Here is a 19565-nt window from a genome sequence, read left to right as displayed (position 1 = left end):
GGCGCAGTGTGTCAAAAGATGTCTGCCATGGAGGTGTGTATGAACCAAAGGCATGGCATTGAATTTCTTCATGCGCACCCAGTGACATTCATAGTTGCTGAATGTTTATGGGAACCAAACAGGGCAGCAAGGTAGTGGGTGGTGCATTTCTGCTGGTGAGAAGCCACGTTCTAGATTGCCATGCAAATTTTTGTGAGCATGTCATACCGATTCTTGTTCATCGCTGGTGAAAATGCATGGCTGATGGTGGTGGCTGTGTTGAAAAACAGTGTTATGTAGCTGAGAATTTGCCCAATTAAATAGTATTATTGTGCTTTTTGTATGTTGTAGCTTCCATAAAACAAATAGGAGGCATTACTTTCAGAGTGACTGACATATGATTTGTCAGTTCCTACTATCAGAACCAAAACAACAAGGTAGCACTTGAGCAGTTACTCTAGCATCAATTTCTGTTGACAGTTTTCATGTTAAAAAATAATAAAGGAAATGTTAGTATTCCCACATATATCATATACACTTCTTTGACCAGTAGAAAATATTAGATAAATCCAACACAAAAGCCTTTCAAACCTAGCTTACTGTCGATTTATTGTTGCTTTAACTTCACAGGCAAATTGCACACTTGCATCTGAGCTGCGTGATCTTCCACACATAGCAAATTAGATGATTATAAGCTTCCTTGTATGATTGTTATCTTCACTTACTGTCATACAGATTAATGAAGAATAACGCAACCTTTTGCTGACTTGGATGGAATTATACTTTTGCAAGTTTTGAGATATTCACTGCTGTGATCTAGGAAATTCAAAGCATATTTGAACACATGTATAGTAAGAATGACAGTAAATATGTGAAATGTTTGAAGACCTGTAGCTTTTCTTTATGATACTGCTACGTGTGAAAACTGTATACTACACATACTAGAACAGGCAGCTCAAGTTGATGCTGGGGATCATTTACACTGCAGTGGGAGTGCAGCAAGGACTTGAAGGAATGAAAAAGCAATTTCCTCCTACCTCAAGGTATCTTTACATTCTTTTGTATGGTAACATATTCAGACTTTAGACTCTTATTTTCCTCCCACCATGTTTCATCTCTAGATATTACTCTTTGTTTTTTAGCTTCTTCCTTTTTTTCCGCCTTCAGTTAGGAGATTACAAAATGAAAGGAATTATTTATTAATAATTTCTAGTCATTTCCAAGAAGAATAAGGAGTTGTGACCAAATATCACATTTTTGATTCTGTAAATACTGTATATCGTATTGTAAATATGCATCTTTTGTCCATTAGATTTGAATGATGGAGATTTAAGCCTAGTAACTATTTTTCAAGTACTATACGATCCTTGGCCTTTAGTCATTGTCTTAACAGCGTTTTAGACTAGTCACATTAAAGCAAATTTTTGCACAGTGCCAAACAAAGCACAAACACATTATTGCTCTTTCTGTAGATAATAAGGAGATCATCACATGACTCGTGATTTAGACCACTTTGGGGATTAGAAGAGTCTAGAAAGTCGTAACTGAGAGATAGTTTGGGTGTGAATGTCTGAGTGATCTGTAGACCAATCCATAACTTCCCTTGGTTGGAGTACTATGTACTAATAAACAGCAACAGCAACAAAAACCCAGAATACTATGGTTTGTTTCCATATTTCTGATGCATTCATTAATTTTTACCAAGTAATCATCGGGCTCTTCTGTTGTAGATTGTACTTGTTTTGGCGGTCAAGTATGTTTTTACCAATTGAGTTTTTCTATGGCTAAGTTGAACTGCCAGTGCTAGTGCAATTGCCCACCACCCTATTTTATCACACAGATGGTCCTACCTGTTGATCCTGTTGCCCTCTTCCATTATTGCCGTGACCACATCCTATTACTGTTTCAAATTAAAAACAAAAACAAAAACAAAAAAAAGCAGGAAAGAAAATGGAAAGAAGTTGTTTTCTTGTGATTTTTTTCATGGGTTTTACTTATTTTCTACACATAGCCACAATACTTGACGAAAATATTCCATCGGGAATGTATGTTGATTATCATATCGTATGGCTTTGATATAGTGGATGTTGTGAGGTAAACTATGCGTAGTCTAAATCTGCTTTGCTCAAATCTCTCAGATTAAAATTCTATTTTATTCAACTATTAGCATATATATCTACTGTTCCTTCTTGCTTTATTCAAAGTGATGCAACAGAAGGCTTTTTTCCAGAAGAAATACTGTTTCACCTCCTCTTCTGGAATAATACGTTGAAGACAGGCTGGAGACAGAAAGTTTAAGAAGAAAATTGCTAGTGTAGTATCTTGTTGAAGTATCTTCTTCAACTGCAGGGTGGCACATTTTCAAAGGCACTTCTAAAAACAGCTTTTCACAAGATCAGCCTACTGAAGTAGGAAATGACAGTTATGCACAAATAGTAATTCCCCCTTTAAAGCATACTCTTCTGTTTTAAGAAGTGGAATTATTTTTAATTTGAATCTGTTTTTTAAAAAGTCTGTTTAGTTATTAGCATAATATCTAATAGCACTTAATAACATTTAAGATTGCACATAAGACTAAGAGCTAATGATAGAAATAGTAAAGTTCCTTTACCAGATTAGGTATTTCTATCTCCAGCAGTGTATTGTTCTAAACTTCTAGTAGTGCGAAAATACTGCTTGGTGTCTGAAACTGAGGGCATTTTAATGATGGCTGCTTGTTCAGTTTTATCTGAAGGATTTCCAGCACATGGAGAGGTATAAGGAACTGTAAAGTAGATATAATCACAGAACATTGCCTTTGGAAGTCTTAATTCAGTAAGTCATCTGATTTCAGTGTGAGTGAACTGATTTAGGAAAGACTGAGTTTCAGATTATGCATTGACTTGTGTGAAAAGGTTTCAATAACTTGTTTCAATAAACAAATAACAATAACTTGTTTCAATAAACAAAGGTTTCTATTGCACCCTCAGTAACTTTGCAGGTGACACCAAGCTGGCTGCAAGTGTTGATCTGCCTGAGGGTAGCGAGGCCCTACAGAGGGATCTGGATAGGCTGGATAGCTGGGCTGAAGCCAGTGGGATGGGATTCAACAAGACCAAATGCCGGGTCCTGCACTTTGGCCACAATAACCCCAGGCAACGCGACAGGCTTGGGGCAGAGTGGCTGGAAGACTGTGTAGAGGAAATGGACCTGGGGGTGTTGATTGACGCTAGACTGAACATGAGCCAGCAGTTTGCCCAGGTGGCCAAGAAGGCCAATGACATCCTGGGTTGTATCAGAAATAGTGTGGCCAGCAGGAACAGGGAAGTAATTGTCCCCCTGTACTCAGCACTGGCGAGGCTGCACCTCGAGTACTGTGTCCAGTTTTGGGCCCCTCACTGAAAGAAAGACATCGAGGCCCTGGAGCGTGTCCAGAGGAGGGCAACAAAGCTGGTGAGGGGTCTGGAGCACAGGCCTTATGAAGAGCGGCTGAAGGAGCTGGGATTGCTTAGTCTAGAGAAGAGCAGGCTCAGGGGAGACCTTATTGCTCTCTCTAACTACCTGAAGGGAGGTTGTAGTGAGCTGGGGTTCAGCCTCTTCTCTCGTGTCACAAGTGATAGGACTAGAGGGAATGGCTTCAAGCTGCGCCAGGGAAGGTTCAGGCTGGCCGTTAGGAAATACTACTTCTCTGAAAGGGTGGTCAGGCACTGGAATGGGCTGCCCAAAGAGGTGGTGGAGTCACCGAGCCTGGTGGTATTCAAAGAGCGTTGGGATGTTGTGTTGAGGGACATGGTTTAGCGGGAACCATTGGTGAAGGGCGAATGGTTGGACTGGTTGATCCTGTGGGTCTTTTCCAACCTTAGCGATTCTATGATTCTATGAATAAGTAGGCATCACAAAGAAGACTGCAGCAGTTGGTAAAGATACTTTTGTTGTTTGTATTTGAGTATGTATAATTCTTACTGACTGTAACTACAGAAACATGAGTGTGAGTACATATATTATCCATCAAATCAATTGGTCTTTAGTTCCCTCTCATTATCTCAAGTTCTTCAATATACATAGCAGCTAATGTATGCAGGTACTCCCTATTCAGCTCAATAGCATGAACAATGTCAGTACAACTTCTCCAGCCTGCAATTGTCCTGTATCTACTAGAAAAAAAAACTTTTATTGGCACTTCTTGTTTTTACTTTGATCTACCAGTTTCCATCATCTTGAATTGCCTTGAAATGAGGGTGGCAGTCGTTTTGAATGTCACATTTTCTCTATTTATTTAGATTATAAATTTTTGGGGGTCCTTATTTTGTTCCAAGTAATACTACTTTTCCTTTGGAGCCTTTTGGTTTGTAAGTAGCGAAGCAGAGTGGGTTCAGTTCTCAGTTCCTCAGCAGCAGTATCTGGTTGAGATATTTTCAACAGGCATTTTTCAGTAAACAAAGTACAGCTTCCAGCATTGTTTAATGTAGTCCTCTTTTTTCATCAGTGCTACATTGTTTTCTGAAAACATAATTAGGATTTTCGGAAAGAAATTATGTAATTTGGTTATGAGTGCCGCAAAAGCCACACAATTTGAAAATGATTCTAATAGGTAATGAGGGTGTTAACCTTACCGTTGAGCTTCTTGATATTCATGGGTGCTGATTATCTTAAATCTTAAGTTAACATCATTCCAATGCTGTCCTTAACAGTAGTGCCCTGTCATCTTTCAAATGTGTTATGATTCAATGAAGTTTCTCCTTGTTTTGGAAATTTTAATCTCTCATGCTGATGAGCATCATTTAGCAATGATATCAAGTCAATGAAAAAGATTTTTGTCCTGAATTCAGGACCTTAAACCAAAATAGTTTTTCACTTTTAGAGCAGAAGCTAAGTTAATTATGTAGATAGCACTTTGCCTCACCAGTTAGAATAGTTTTAAGAGCTAGTTGTCCCTGACTGAACCCTAAAACACTGGCATGGTTTAACTCATAAGTTCTGCTGAGACATATGCTTGAATACATATTTTCTGTATTGGACACAGGAACTGGAATTTTGCCTCATATGTGATTTGGTCGTCCTATTTTAAGACTGTGTGCTGCTGGTGAGTTGTTTAGACACAGTCAAAGACTGTATAAATAAAACTTTGACAAACATAGGGGTTGTCCGCAGATCCCCCAATGACATCTTCGTTGGCATATACAAGTCTGTTTGTTGCTGAATTTCCCCTTTGTATTTTCTTCATTGTATATTTGTCATCTATCAAACACATGCAGAATGGGCTAACAAAAAATAACAAGATTGGTGATCTGATTGGATATGCCTTAAAGAAGATACGGTAAGGTAAAAAGTCTCATTTCAAAATTACAGAAACGTTTTCATCTTATCTGTGATATCCTCTACAAGATGAATAGTCCATTTTTTTTGTTTGTGTATATGTCAGCAAAAGTCAGGTTCTCTATATTGCGTTTTGCTTTCTAGATTAATCTCGATTTATTCATCTTTCTGTTTTTACTTCCTATGCCAGTTTGTATAACAAAAGAGCATTTTTGATGCTTTTGAATACGTTTTGGTGCATTTAGGTGGTTATGCTTGTTAGATCAGGAGGATCAGCAACACAATAGCTGCAATCAGTCCTCTGTAGGTGGCACTAGCAGACATGACAAACACCACTAGCTCGCTGTAAGTCGAATGAAGCTGATATAACATTGCAGTTTCACTGCAATGGCATATGGCAGACAGTGTGCATTTCAGGTAGGCAAGCACTGACCTGTGTCTGTCTAACCGCAGTCTTCAACATCTTCAGAATGCCAATTAAAATTGTTCTGGAAGTGGTGGTAGCTGTTTGGTTCAGCAGTAGGCATTTGCACAGCTGTGTTATTATCTTTACAGTTAGATAACTGTCTAATTCGTTTTCTGTTTGTGCTCTGTAATGTTCCAATTTTCTGATTAAATTTGGCTCTCTAGTTGTACTCGCATAATGCCTTTATCTTTTAACATTTCATCTATTCTGAACTTCTTTCCTGAGAATATCAGATTCCATACAGGGGGAAAGGGGAAAGAAACTCTCTTCAAAAGGACAATGAGGATAAGCCAGTAGAATGTCAGCACAGAGAACAAACCTGGCATATTCTTTCCTTTTCCTGTTCTGTGGTCCTTCTTGATTTACAGCCACAGAGAGGATTATGTTTCAAGAATGTGGTCTGTTGCTGCTTTTTAGGTTGATATTGTAACACTTCTGCAGCAACAGCTGGTCAGCTGAAAGTCTGAGTAAATATTTCTCAAATGCTACGTTGTAGTTGTTTTTCTCTAATTGTTATTGCTGCTTCAATAAATAAATAAACAAACAAACCAATTTGATCTCACTTCTATTAGGTACAAGAGTTTACGGCACCAGCCTGAATCTGTGTAATCTGATTGCACCCTTCCAAAAGGGAAACCGTGTCAAACATCAAGTGCATGGGTTTGTTAGGTGGTGATGACTGGGGCAGCAACTGTAAAAATGTGAAGGTGGCTCACTGGCTGACCAGTTGCCCATGTAACTGTTTGAAGGGACGCTGAGAAAATTCCCTTAACGAGATTGTTAAGCCCACTTTGATTGTAAAGGATGACTATTGCATTTTACCTCCCTGAGGCCTTAACGTGCTGAAGCAGGCAAGCTGTGCAGTTTTTCGGGAGGATATAGACTCCTAAAAATAAATTAATCATGCATAATTTTTTTTCCCGACTGACAGGCACTAAAGTTGATAAATATTTTTGTGCACGATGTCTCGTCTTCTCTGACCTCATTTGACCATATTTTTTACTTTTCATCTGATTATGTAAAACAATGTTCAGAAACATAGTATGTTGTCATTAAAGGCCAGATAGTTTCTGCCAGTCATGTGCTCAGGAAGGAAGGTCATCCATCCAGACTATGAGGCTAACGCTGGAGCAAAGTTTAGATGTCTTATTTTCATCCTGACCTTAGATAGGAATTTAGGACCAGATTTTAAAACACATACAGCTCTAGTGGAGTTTTCAAAACCATTCTAAAAACTCCTATGCAAAGCCTATTTTTATTAGTCTGTTTCTTTAGGTACACAATTACTTTTAAAACTATGCTTTCATCTTTTCTTTGATGTACTTGGGTATCTTGCTCTTTTTGGGGACAATTTATTTTCATTCTGAGAAATCTGGAAATGGATTTCCCGTGAACAAGTGTATTGGTGGTATATCAGTTTTTTGGTTTCAGTTATCAGTGTTAGTCACTGGATTAAAAAACTGATTCTGCTTGTCTTTGCAGGAGTAATCACCAAGTAGGGAAGCAGGGCAAGGCTGAGGAGGAATTGGGCACAGCAAGGTGCAGAGACACTGACTGCCTCAGCCAATGGGTAAGATCCTCTTCTGGCAAGGGGAGAACCTATTTTTCCCCATACCAAGCAGTGTTCAGCCTGGCTTTTGGGAAGTACCCTCCCCAGTCCCATCATTCATGTCAATAGCAGTTAATATCTCATGTTAGCTCACAAGGGATGTTGCTGAGAAGCCAGGAGCTCTTTATTTTCTAGGCTGGCATTTTTTTGGATCAGCTCCCATCTGGCTTACTGTTGGTTCACTGTACAGAGACTGTTTTGCCAAGAATGATCAATAATCTCCTGTGGGTTATCAATTGTGGTCACTGTTCCATCTTGATCATAGTTGATTTGTCATCATCTGGGGACTACGTGGACCACAAGGTATGCTATCATAAATGATTTTCAGCAATTCCCTGTCTCTGACATTAGTACTCTCTTAATATGTTCCAGTGATATCCCATGCTGTTCAGATGTGAACACATAGGCACCTATTCTGTAATTCTCTTCACAATTTTTACTTTTGATATCTGTTTGTTTTCATTTCAGTATTACCCCCTGAGAAAGGGAGAAATAACATTAACTAACTCCAACATCAGGTTTTCATCTGCAAGAGAATACTTCTGTTGTGTCTGATGTTTTCTTGTCTGTGTTAGAGTACAAGATGACTGTTGTATAGTGACTTGTTACAGCAGGGTGAGGTCTTCTGCATTATCTAGACTGCTGCTATACCTCAGCTTCGTTACCAGAACTTTTTCTCTCAGCAATCCCGACGTACTTAAGACTAATCCTACTTGTGTCCTACATGTTTATGTAGCAGGTACACTTGTATCAGGTGATGGATGCTTTTTTGCCAGCTAGTCGTGTAATTTGTTGAGCTTACATTGTGAAATGCAAACTTGATTATACTAGAATCTCTCAATTGAAAAGACTAGGTGTACTTTTCAGGAGGCCTGAAGAGTCATTTCCATACTCCTTTTATACGAGTGAAAAGTGTTTGTACTATGAATTATAATAAAGGCAAGAATGGAAGAACAAAATGGGTAAGTTATTTCTATACTTATTCTCTACTTTTTCCTTACACTGTACAGAGGATTGCAGTTAGAATAATAACAGCAGCCTGCTATGGGAAAGCTGAAGAATACTTCTGTTGAAGTGAGGTCCAGGGCCCTCAGTGAAGTTGGTGCTCAGTGCAGTGAAAGTGAGCTATAAGTATATACCTCAAATAAATGTTTAATTGAGTGATAGCTAAGGGTCATTTACTATCTTTGAGACTGTAGACTTAAGTATTTCAGACGACTGGCCAAATATTTCTATCGTTTGTTTCCCTTGAAATAACTAACGTATAATTCTGTGTATTTTAGGAATGGGTTAATATCTTTGCAGGGGATTTATGCTTAGGGCTGGATCATGTTGAGTCCAAATGAATGATCATTATTAGGAAAATGAGCTAAAGCTTCCTCTTATCTGTCAGGACTAAGTCAAGCACAAGAGTGGTACAGTGTATTGTACAGTATTGTTCAATACAAAATGATAATAAGAAGCCTTCTTTGAGGAAACATCAGAATTGCATCCTTGCACCATTTTGTTTGTGTAGATGGTTAAGACATAGCTCTGATTACCGAGCTTGCTTGTGCAGCAGTATTAATGATAGGAAAGCTCATGTGGATCATCTGCCTTATGGCAGTTTGCCACAAAAGCAGTACTTAAGCTGCTGTTCTCAGGAGCTCTTTTGGAGGTGCTCCTTAATGGCAGCAGCCTTAATTCCTTTCTCTATACGGTAATGGGATAGTGATCTTTACAGTATGACTGTATTTTTATTTTATACTTAAGATTTCCCTATAGTTGGAGGTTTTATTCCTCAAAACAGAATAAATGGTGTAGGAGTCACAAAGGTAGCAATGTTAGAAATAATACTTCTGGAAGTATGCAGAGAGTTGTTAACAGGCCCATTTTGAGTGTGGAAAGAAAAGACCTTCCGATGTGTCTGCTGTCCTGAGGTGGGCCTTGTGATGGTGCATGCCCCGCACCAGACAGATGTTGAAGAGAGGGATTCTGCAACCTGCTATAAATTCATGTTTACTAGAAGGCTCAATCAAGATGGCTTTCGTATTGCAAAAAGCACAAAGGAAACAAGCCAACAACAACAACAAAAAGACAACAAAAGTCTAGAACAAGTTGCTATGTTTTGATACAAATCAAGTTTCCAGGATTCTCTTTCGTTTTGGAGTAAGCTTAGCTCTAAGGCATAGTAAAGAACTATTGAATGTAAAGTTGATACCAATTGGTGCAGTAAGATTGTTTGCTCATGTGGGTTGTTCGGCCAGCAAATTGATCCTGCCCAAGCTGCAAAGTTAGCTCACCTTAAGGTAAAGCTAGAGGGATAGTACCTGCTTGTATGTAATGCTTTAGTGAACAGCAATGGAAAAGAAGCACAAAAAATACTTTGCATTTGACTGCTGCTTTAAAATTGTGCAAGTAGAGCTATAGTCATTCCGAGTGTGCCAGTAGAGGCAGCATGCTTAGTACCTGCAGCATTACCATGAGAGCTTGGTTTACTAACAAGGGGTTAAAATGCTGCTCTACGAATCTCTAATGCAGTGGTCACTGAAGTGTTCAGTGTATTAATAGTCTTGTTTGGAGCTCTTCTGACAAAAATGTTTTGTGGTAGAACAAGGTGAGAAAGGAAGAAAGCAGCTGCTTCAGTGTATATGATATGGAGCACTGTAGACAGACACACAGTGTCAGATATTAAAAAAATATCTGTATAAACAATGCCTAAGTTAGGCTCTTGGATCTGTGTTTAGGCGGCCAACAAATTGACAACGTTTTTACCCCCTCAAGTGCTTCTTATCCAGCAATTTCCATTAACTTCACTTAAAGCTGTGCGAAGCCACCAGGGCCCTATTGGCCCTGTGCTCAATGCAAACTCAGGTCTCTTGTCAGCAACGTAAGTCAGTGTGGAACTGACATACTTCAGTCAACTCCGAATCAGGTAAATCCTATAACCCTTATTCATGTGTAGTTTATTTCATATATTTGCTTTTCATTTTCCTCCCTTAACATGTTAGAGGGGTGCAACTGAATCGTGTTCAGAAATTTGCAAAAGCACAGCAGAGGAAAAGTAAGCAAGACATGTAAATATACTAGGAAAAAAAAAAATGAGTAAGAAGAACTGAGAGAAGAATAAATCTTACTTCAATGAATTCAGAGTGAAAAGATTTTTCACTAAGAATCTAAAGCAGAAGATGAGCTGAGATGGCCAGCTGAGTATGTGGGCAGGTTGGTGCTTAGCGTGATAAATGTTGTTTATTTACACACCAGCAGGATGTAAACTGGGATGGCTTTTTCTTCACTTAAAATTCAGGAGTGGAGCACTTGAACAATTGCGTATCTTAACATATTGAGATAAATAGGGTTAATTTTTCCCAACTCACACCATTCATTAGACCTCAAATAAAGAATAGCAATCCAGAACCTATCCAAGGATTATAACAAGCTCTTTGGCAGTACCAAAAATAGCTATTTTGCCCTACTTTAGAGCAGCAGTAGATTTTACCTGAATATTCATTGACAACAATGTATCCTAAATGATTTGCACAAGTAATCCTAAATTTATTAACACAGTCAAACAAGGTAGTTTAAAATGAGCATGCTTCTTTTTTATCTGTTTTTTTTTCTGGTGGCAATTTGTAACAACCTAATAGAACATTTCAAATATGACATTGAATTCCAGTTCTTAATAAGAATTCCAAAATTCTTCATCTAGTGTTAATCTGATCTTAACCTAGATCTTCTTGGAGAATCTCTCTGGTCTTTTTCCAGTGTTTATTCCTTTATATTTTTTTTTTCTGACTCTGTAGAGAGTGAGTTAAGGGGATAGTTTTGACCAGATAGCTCTAATATCTCATATTTGTATTCGCCAGTCCTTCCAGGTGGCTGTTTAATCTTAGCTGTATACTAGAATCTTATTTCTATTTAGAATAAACTATAGCTGGCTGTGTGACTGTTCTACATAAATCATAGTGCATTTAGACTTCATATAAGAGCTTCCAGTAAACTTTTATTTTGTAACATAAAATTAGCTTTCAAATCATCTCCTTTGCAAACAGTGTTAGCAGAATGGGTGTTCCAATACTTTATTTCCAGTGATTACAGATAATAGTCTGATCTGTGCTGTTGTTTTCTATTCAATTTCCTTGAATGTGTTTGCATTTTTATTTGTAACCTGAAGGCAAAACAGAAAAAAAAAAAAAGTTTTTTTTCTTTTTAAATAAATAATAATAAATAAAAATGTTTTAATATTGAAAAACAACTGTATAGTACGTCTTTGAAAATAATATGAGTGATGTGTTCCCGGCAGAACAGCATTTAGGTGAATGTGCAGGCTATTACTACTGATGCAAAATGCTTGTGAAATTTCACAGGCATTATATGAGCTTTTAATTGTATTGCATACAATAGGAAGAATATACTTAGAGAGCTTTGGGCCGTTATTTGTACACAAGTATTTACCTTTATACAAATACTTATTTACGGAGCTTTATTGTGTTATATAAAACCATCACATGTTTGTCTGGTATTTGTCTATCATTCTTAGATTTAAGTAAGAAATGTAGAGTGTTATCTACTTTCAGGTGTAAAACTTAGATTACTGAATTAGTAAAAGCGACTGCTTACCTGTCTTTGGGATTCTTGGATTCAGCCAAGTAAGGATTTTCACAGTTTTTGCTCTGTCAAAGTTGGACAGTAGGGTTAAAAGGCATAAACGTGTTCAAGCCTGACCTCCAATGGTCTCTTTTCCTTCTTTTTCCCCCTAGGTTTGTGTGCTGGTTTTGTAAATGCCATGTTGATGCATAATTTGAATGTTTGAAATTTGAAAGTATTTGGAATTTAGCATACGTACGTAGAATGATAAAAGGTTACCTGAGAAACTGTTATACAGTTCAGCAGGAGAGTTATGACTATTGGTTGATTCCTTGGTTTGTTTTTTGGTTGTTTTTGCTTTACCATGAGATTACGTTGATTTATAAGAACTTTTTTCCTTGTAGTTGTGCTCACTGAATTGTATGAACAAATAATAGTGTTCCTGATAGTACTGTGCTACTGGGAACTCAGCTGCTACTAAAACGTGCAATAAAGCTGCCTTCCAGCGTGGTCTGCCAGGGTTCAGTAGAAGGCAAAAATCAAGTCCTGAATCTGTGTCTCAACACAAACATTCAAAACAGCAGTCTGTTTTGAGAAAAACAGCTGAATCTGCTAACTCATATATTCATTCTGCAAAAAGAATTTTGATATATTGTATGTAGAAACCAGTTTCTGTAGATTAAAACAAGATAAATAACAACAAAAACACACATGAAAAAGTATGGTCTACAGTGTAAATACAGACACCTTGAACAGAACTTCTTGTCTTGCTGCTTCCTCTCTGTTTTTATTTCTCCAGTTAGGCTGAAGTTTTATTGATTATCAATTAGTCTGTGGTAGTTGTTTTTTTTGTTTTGTTTTGGTTTGGTTTTAAACTTGTGCAGGGAACTCATTTACACATGTGATTTTTTTTTTTATTTTATTTTTTTTTTTAAGAGAGATGAGGCCTTCTCGTAGCTCATGTATTTCCTTTGGGAAAACAGAATCTACATGTCATCATTTCTAGAAGTTGTAATTGCTAAAACAACTTGAAACTTGCATCCTTAAAATATCTGTAATGCCTGTATGATGTTAAGAAGGCTCATTAATTAATTACTCTAATAAGCTGAAAGTTGTTCCGTAAATCTGAAGTTAATTCATTTTGTAAATACTGTGATTAAACATGTGACTTTGTTATTATAAAATGATTTGTTCCCCTGACATATTCTTCTAAGTGAGAAGTAGTAGCAAAACTGATCTTTTCAAGAGGAAAAGGTGAAATTAATGATTCAGTCAGTCTTCCACCCTTCATTAACACTGAATTAATTTCTTAAAAAAAAGAAAGATTGTCTTGAATAGTTTAAAGTGTGAATTTCATTCCAAACACGCTTAAGTCCTCATCTATTTAGAGAACAACACATTAATGATGGAGTTTAAAAATGCATATACCCTTCATAAATGGCTAATGGTGCTGAATGGCAAGAACTTCAATCTATCTTGACAACATGCGTAGGTTAGTAAACTTGGTTATAACGAGGGAACAAGTGAAATAAGTGAAATACATAGCAAGTGAAATGCTGCCTTTGAAGTAAACATTTTCTGTGTTTCTAATGTGTAAGTAGAGTATGGCATTTTTAATGAATGTATAGCACTAGAATTTCAGCATTTCAGAAGGCAGTGGTAAATGAAGAAATGATGACTGTAGTTCTGACTGAAAACTACTGGAAAATAAGGGTTCTCACATGCAATCATAATAGGTGTAGGAAGTGTGCTTTTCCTTCAGAAAATATTTTTAAAAATATATTAAAATGTTTGAATAAATACTAGTCATCTCATATGGCAGTCTTATAAATAGGATCAGATCACTAGTACGGCAAAGGGTTCTGAAGGTATTTCTTATGTTCCCTTAAATGGCGACTGGTGACTCACTAGGTCATCCTCCTTTTGAATCAATTTTAAACCAGTGTTTCATAAAGTACTAGTAGGAAGCGTAGTGTGGGAAGTGCTCTTTCAGATGGGACCATATGTGGCCATGAAAATTTCCCCCATTCTCTCTTCAGTAGTAAGATTCTGATGTTTGGAGTTCTGTTTAGCCTTGCTGAATTTCATTCCTCCTACTGCATCTAAAAATGACTCCTGTAGTTTTAATTTTCCTTTACTTAAAAAAAAACCAAGAACTTCAGTGTTTTGTTATGTGAGGCCCACTGAATTACATTCTTAATGAAACTGAAATCCCCAATTTGATCAGCTACAATGTTCTATTTCTTTAAGAATATCAAAAGATGATACCTTTAATTGTTCTTATTTTATATTATTCTTATTGTATTGTTCTTATCACACGTAGCCCATGTGATAACCTTTGCTGGCTTTTAGGGTTGTGGTTTTGTGTTAAAACTGTAGATATCAGATGAAAATGTGAGGAGGAGATCTCTGCTAGAGTCAGTTGAGAAAGATGTTAGAGAAGACCAGTAACGGTATGCAACAGTTCTGCAAAAAAGGAGAAATCCTGAAATGTGAATTTCTGGATGACATGATAGCTTACAGTATTGCTCTCTGCTGAAAGCTTTGTAAGGCTGTGCCCCTCGTGCTCTTGGGTGTGAAGTAGTGGGCCTTCGCTCCATGACTTGGACTCCTCGTGGTTATAGTTACAAAAAGATACCAGGTGTAAAGGAAGAACTCTAGCTTATAATACATATAATATATATTTTGTGTGTGTGTGTGTGTATAGCTTATATTACATATAAGGAGGTGCTTTTCATTATGGAAGAATGACAAGTTGGACTCCGTGATCCTTATGGGTCCATTCCAACTCAGGATATTCTTTGATTTTGTTGTAGATGATTGCAGACTGTGTAAAAGGATGTATATTTCTTTTCCTGTATGTTCTGTTGCTTTGATCAGATGGGGATTTTTGATAGCAAGATGTTTCTATCTGTGTAATTTATGATTTTGTGTGTGAAAGAGGACACAAAGAACATACTGAATATTCAGTTGTTTTTTTTTTTTTAATGGCTCAAGTATGCCTATATTATTCCCCTAAGGCATCTGAGTAGATAAAAATGCTGTGTGTAAAGCCACACTTAACTGGTAAAAATTCATCTATTCTGTGTAGCATTTCTTTTCCATTCAACACCATCTGGCAGCTGCAAGGAGCTGAAAGAATAAAGGAAAAAAAGTCAGTTATATTTGCAGGTAACCTTCGTGTTACTTAACAACAACATCCAGAAGGTCCTAGCCAAAATATTTTTCATGGCTACGTTATTGACAATGTGTAGAATACATATAACATGTTTCACATTAGAATAATTCTGAGATCCTTGATTACATTATGTAATCCTGATAGTGAATAAATGTCAGCCCTCTTACTTAAGTGATTCACATGGTAAAAGTAATTAAAGAAAACGTGCTAAGAAGGTGAAGCCTTTGGTGTGTTTTCTTATATCTATATCTATCTTATATCACTGAAAAAGCAAGCAGGGAGCTTTAGGAAGAAGACTTGGAAGGAGGAATAAAACGTTCAGAAAACCTGTATTTTTTCAGGTATATTTTAGGATCACATGTGGTTGGTTTCATGCTACTCCATCTGCTTCCGTATTAGAATAGCTAAAATAAGACAGGGAGAAAAAAGTCTTTAAATATTTATTGATATTTTCAATTAAGTTTTTAATAGTTTGTATACTGACCAATTTTTCTGAATATTTTTATACTTCAATTATACAAGCTCATGAGTTCACAGGCAAACATTCTGAATGGGAATTTTTAATATTGAATACACTGAACTGTGAAAATAATTACAAAAAAAAAAAAGAGAGAGAAAAATGTCATACTTTTCTGTATGGAGGTAATTTTTTTCCATTTTTTCTTTTCCTATGCTTTGCTTCAGGTTCACTAGCTTAGTGCAGTAGTTGAGGTGATTGAGAGCCTTATGACAGAAGATGAAGAAGACCTGGGAAATTATTAGGAGTATAGTGGGGTGGGGAAAATGAAACTAGACTTTTAATATCTGTGCTATTTCCAGGTACGTAATAGAGGAGAACACATGAAGGGAGCAATGTACTGGAGGTGAATCCAGGCAATTTCTGTTCCAAACAAGACATACTTAACTCTGGGCTGATTAAAACAGACACCATTATTTCAGGTTATTGTGCAAAACATGTTAAGTTTCTCATATTTCTGTCCTTAAAGCCTAGGGGTTGCAACATGCACAGTGCAAGTACTCTGCTTCTCTGGTAGAGATCTGTTCTATAATCTAGCTCCACAAAGATACGGAATTATCAAGACTACACCAGGGGACAGGGCTTGCATGTTCTTCTGGTGTAGAGTACTGGGGTGCTGTCTGAGGCTCCTTCAGATCTTGTTTGAGATGCGGCAGTAGAAGCAGGGGTGAGAATAAGATGGTGTTCTCGGAAATGTGTTTGCTAACTGAATGTCCTGAAGTGGGGGCACTTGACAACTCTGGGAGCCTGAGAGTGCTCCCAGAGCAGGTGCAAGTGCTCACCCTGGAGCTTCCAGCTATGTGTGTATATCCTTTTTCCAGCCATGAGGCTGCTCCAAAAGCAGTGCTTCATATTTTATGATATTAGCCCACAATGTCACAGGCAGACATTGGTATGGGAGAAGTGGTTGAACCTTCCTGCCAATATTTTGTTGAATTTGGTTGCTGTGCAACAGATGATGGCAGAGGGACAGCCTGACAGAATGGCATCTAATATGGAAATGCATATGAAGCAAAGGTGTGTCATTGAATTTCTTCACGCAGGGAAAAAAAAAATAAAAAAATTCATCCATTGACATTCACTAACATTTACTGAACATTGATGGAGACCAAACAGTGGATGTGAGCACAGCGAGGTGGTGGGTGGATGGGTGGGTGGTGTTTTTCAGCAGCAGTGACACGAAGACAAGCCATGTTCCATGTGGCCTTGTAGATTTTTATAAGCATAGCATGCAGTCACTTGTTCACTGCTGGTGAAAATGTGTAGTTAATTGTGGTGACTGTGTTGGAAAGTAGTGTTTTGAAGCTGAGAATTTGTTCTATCAAATAGTGTTATTTTTCTCTTTGTATTTGTTGTAGTTTCCATGGAAATAAAAAGGAGATGTAACTTTTGGAGTGACTTATGTACTTCTCACCCTGGGGCTTCTTAACCAATAATGGGAATTCGGAGCAATAAAAACGTTGACGAAGAGACAAGGAATTGCCGGTGGTGTTAGAATTGTCTCCTAAGGCTTTGAGAGCTTCATATAAGCAAAGATCATTAGGAAGATTTCCTGAGCAATGGATATTGCTCACTCTTACTACAATGATAATGCTTAAAACCCTAATTTCTATTACTCTTACAATATTTTTCATGCTAGATAAAGACAAGAATGACAGCACTTGTCGAGGCTGGGGTATAGGAATTAAAGCTTATTTGTAGAAGTATTATTTGACTGGAGAGCAGGAAGGAGGAAAGAACTATATATATCTGTTGGTTAATTGTACCAATACATGGACAATATAAGCTGGATGTGAACTTCATGTGCTCAGTGATCAGTGCCCAGGTGCGTGCTTTTATGCTGAATTAAACACAGTACTGGGAAGTACTTTTTTCGCAAAGTCAACAGCGCAAAGCCCTTCTTGAAGGATAACTCATGGAGCAGCAGTAGGGTACCTGATGTGCCTTTAGCTCGTGCAGTCTAGTTTAACTTACAGTATTTTGTTTGCATGGTCGTATTTATAGTAAATTATTTTTTAAACTATCAGCATCATGTGACCTCGTGAGAGATGGAGTTCTAGATTAGTTTTATAACTTAGATGATAACAAAGATGTTTACATGAAACGTTTTTGTGAAATTCCTGTGTGGAGGATTTTTTTTTTTTCCCCGAGCCTGATATAAATGCCTAACAAAACCTGTCTCTGTAAATATGTGAACAGAACAGGGTTACCTTCTTTTCTTTCTCCCTCTCTGTAAACATTCACATTAATTCTGTTGACTGTCAATAATTAATTGTGGGATTACAATTATTTCAGAGTGGATTTGCTTCTACTTTCAATGGGCATGCTCTCCGTTTTGCACACGCGTTCTCTCTTGCTCTTTCTTCCCTTTCCTTTTCTGTCTGCCATAATATTATAGCTACTCTGGCTTTTCTGATAAGTAGTGGTTGGTGCTTTTAAGTAGTGGGATGACATTTCAAGCATAAGGCCTTAAAGCTGTGTTGTCTTTTTTTAATTCCTCTTTTTCATGCAGCTACAATAAAATCTCTCTCCCTCCCTTGCTCTCTGAAATTTAGATTACTTGCTCATGAATTATAGTTGAAGCTGACCTAAAGCATTTTAGCGGGTCGTAGTCTGCTCTTCAGACTCAAATCTTCAATTGTATGCGTAAAAGTGCTACCTGTATGTGTTAGCACAGGCGCATAGTTGTACACTGTCAAGAAAGATAGCTGGGAACAAGTGAGTACACGGTTTTTACAAAACTTTGACAATTAGCAATTATATCTGAGTGTCAACAAAGGATGTACTTCTCAGTAGCTGATAGAATTAAATTGACGAAGATCAGTGTAAAATAGCTTTGAAACTTTGATGTTAAGTTCATTACAAAATCACTGCTGCAATTGATTTGTTTCACTTCAATTTATAACCTTGTGTGTCAACACACGCTGCTCTGAGGTTGAGCGTCCTCTTTGTGGCTGCTAATGGACCGTGCCAAAGTCTAGCTTAATCATAGCACTGCACGCTGCTTGTTGCCTATATATTCTGTGTTGTTACAGCAGAGAGCAGGCCATACATGTAACTTCTTGGTAATGACTCTTAAGTTTCTAGAGCATTGTACAACATACAACGTGGGTATTTTCTTCTTTGTTTTACCTTTTATAAACAAAGTGGTTTTATGATGACGTGGTTCTCTTAAGGATGTTTTCATCTCTGTCATTTATTTTTGATACTATCAGGTCTTTGAAACGTGTTTTTTTGTATGCAACAGTAGCTTGGGAAAAAGTCCGATGAAATGAAATCAGAATTGTGGACTTTGTCATAAGTGTAACATTATTCAGCAAGGAGAGAATAAAAGCAAAGTGTCAGGACACGTTGTATCTTTTAATTGTATGCCCGTCTTTGCCTAATGTGATTTTGTTACACAACCTTAATTGAAAAGAAGTGTTTATAACAGACATTTAACCAGAATTCAATGATTAAATAGACAAATTTAATTCTGCTGTTGTTTTTCTTAGGTAATCAATGTGACTTAATGACAGTCTAATTTAGTACTTCAATTTTGTGAAAAGAAAACTAAAGGAAGAAAATTCACTTTTAAAATTAGAAGTAATAATGGAGGTACAGGATGATTCCTGGGGATTAATGACTCTCTGAGAAAGCTGAAGGCTCAAGGATTAGCTGTGGGCTGTTAACCTCAGGTGGTTATTAATTCTTCAAGTAATGCACCATGCCCTGATCATTATTAGAATTCAATAGTGATGGAGTAGTGAGTTTCAGCAATTAAAACTTCAGCTATATTTTTAAATGCAGATTTTTTTTGTCACACTTTGATATCCTCACACAAAGTAGAGCATGAATGAAATCATCAAGAGTATCCAGTCAAACCCTTAGTGTTTTTTCATTATGTGCATGCTTTACAATTTGAGAGCATGTTATGTTTTCAGTACGTTATGTGATTGCATTTGGTGAGCCATGC

Source organism: Gallus gallus, chromosome 6, assembly GCF_016699485.2.
Source record: "Gallus gallus isolate bGalGal1 chromosome 6, bGalGal1.mat.broiler.GRCg7b, whole genome shotgun sequence".
NCBI lineage: Eukaryota > Metazoa > Chordata > Aves > Galliformes > Phasianidae > Gallus > Gallus gallus.
The sequence above is the reverse complement of the archived record's forward strand: the minus strand, read 5'-3'. Positions refer to the sequence as shown.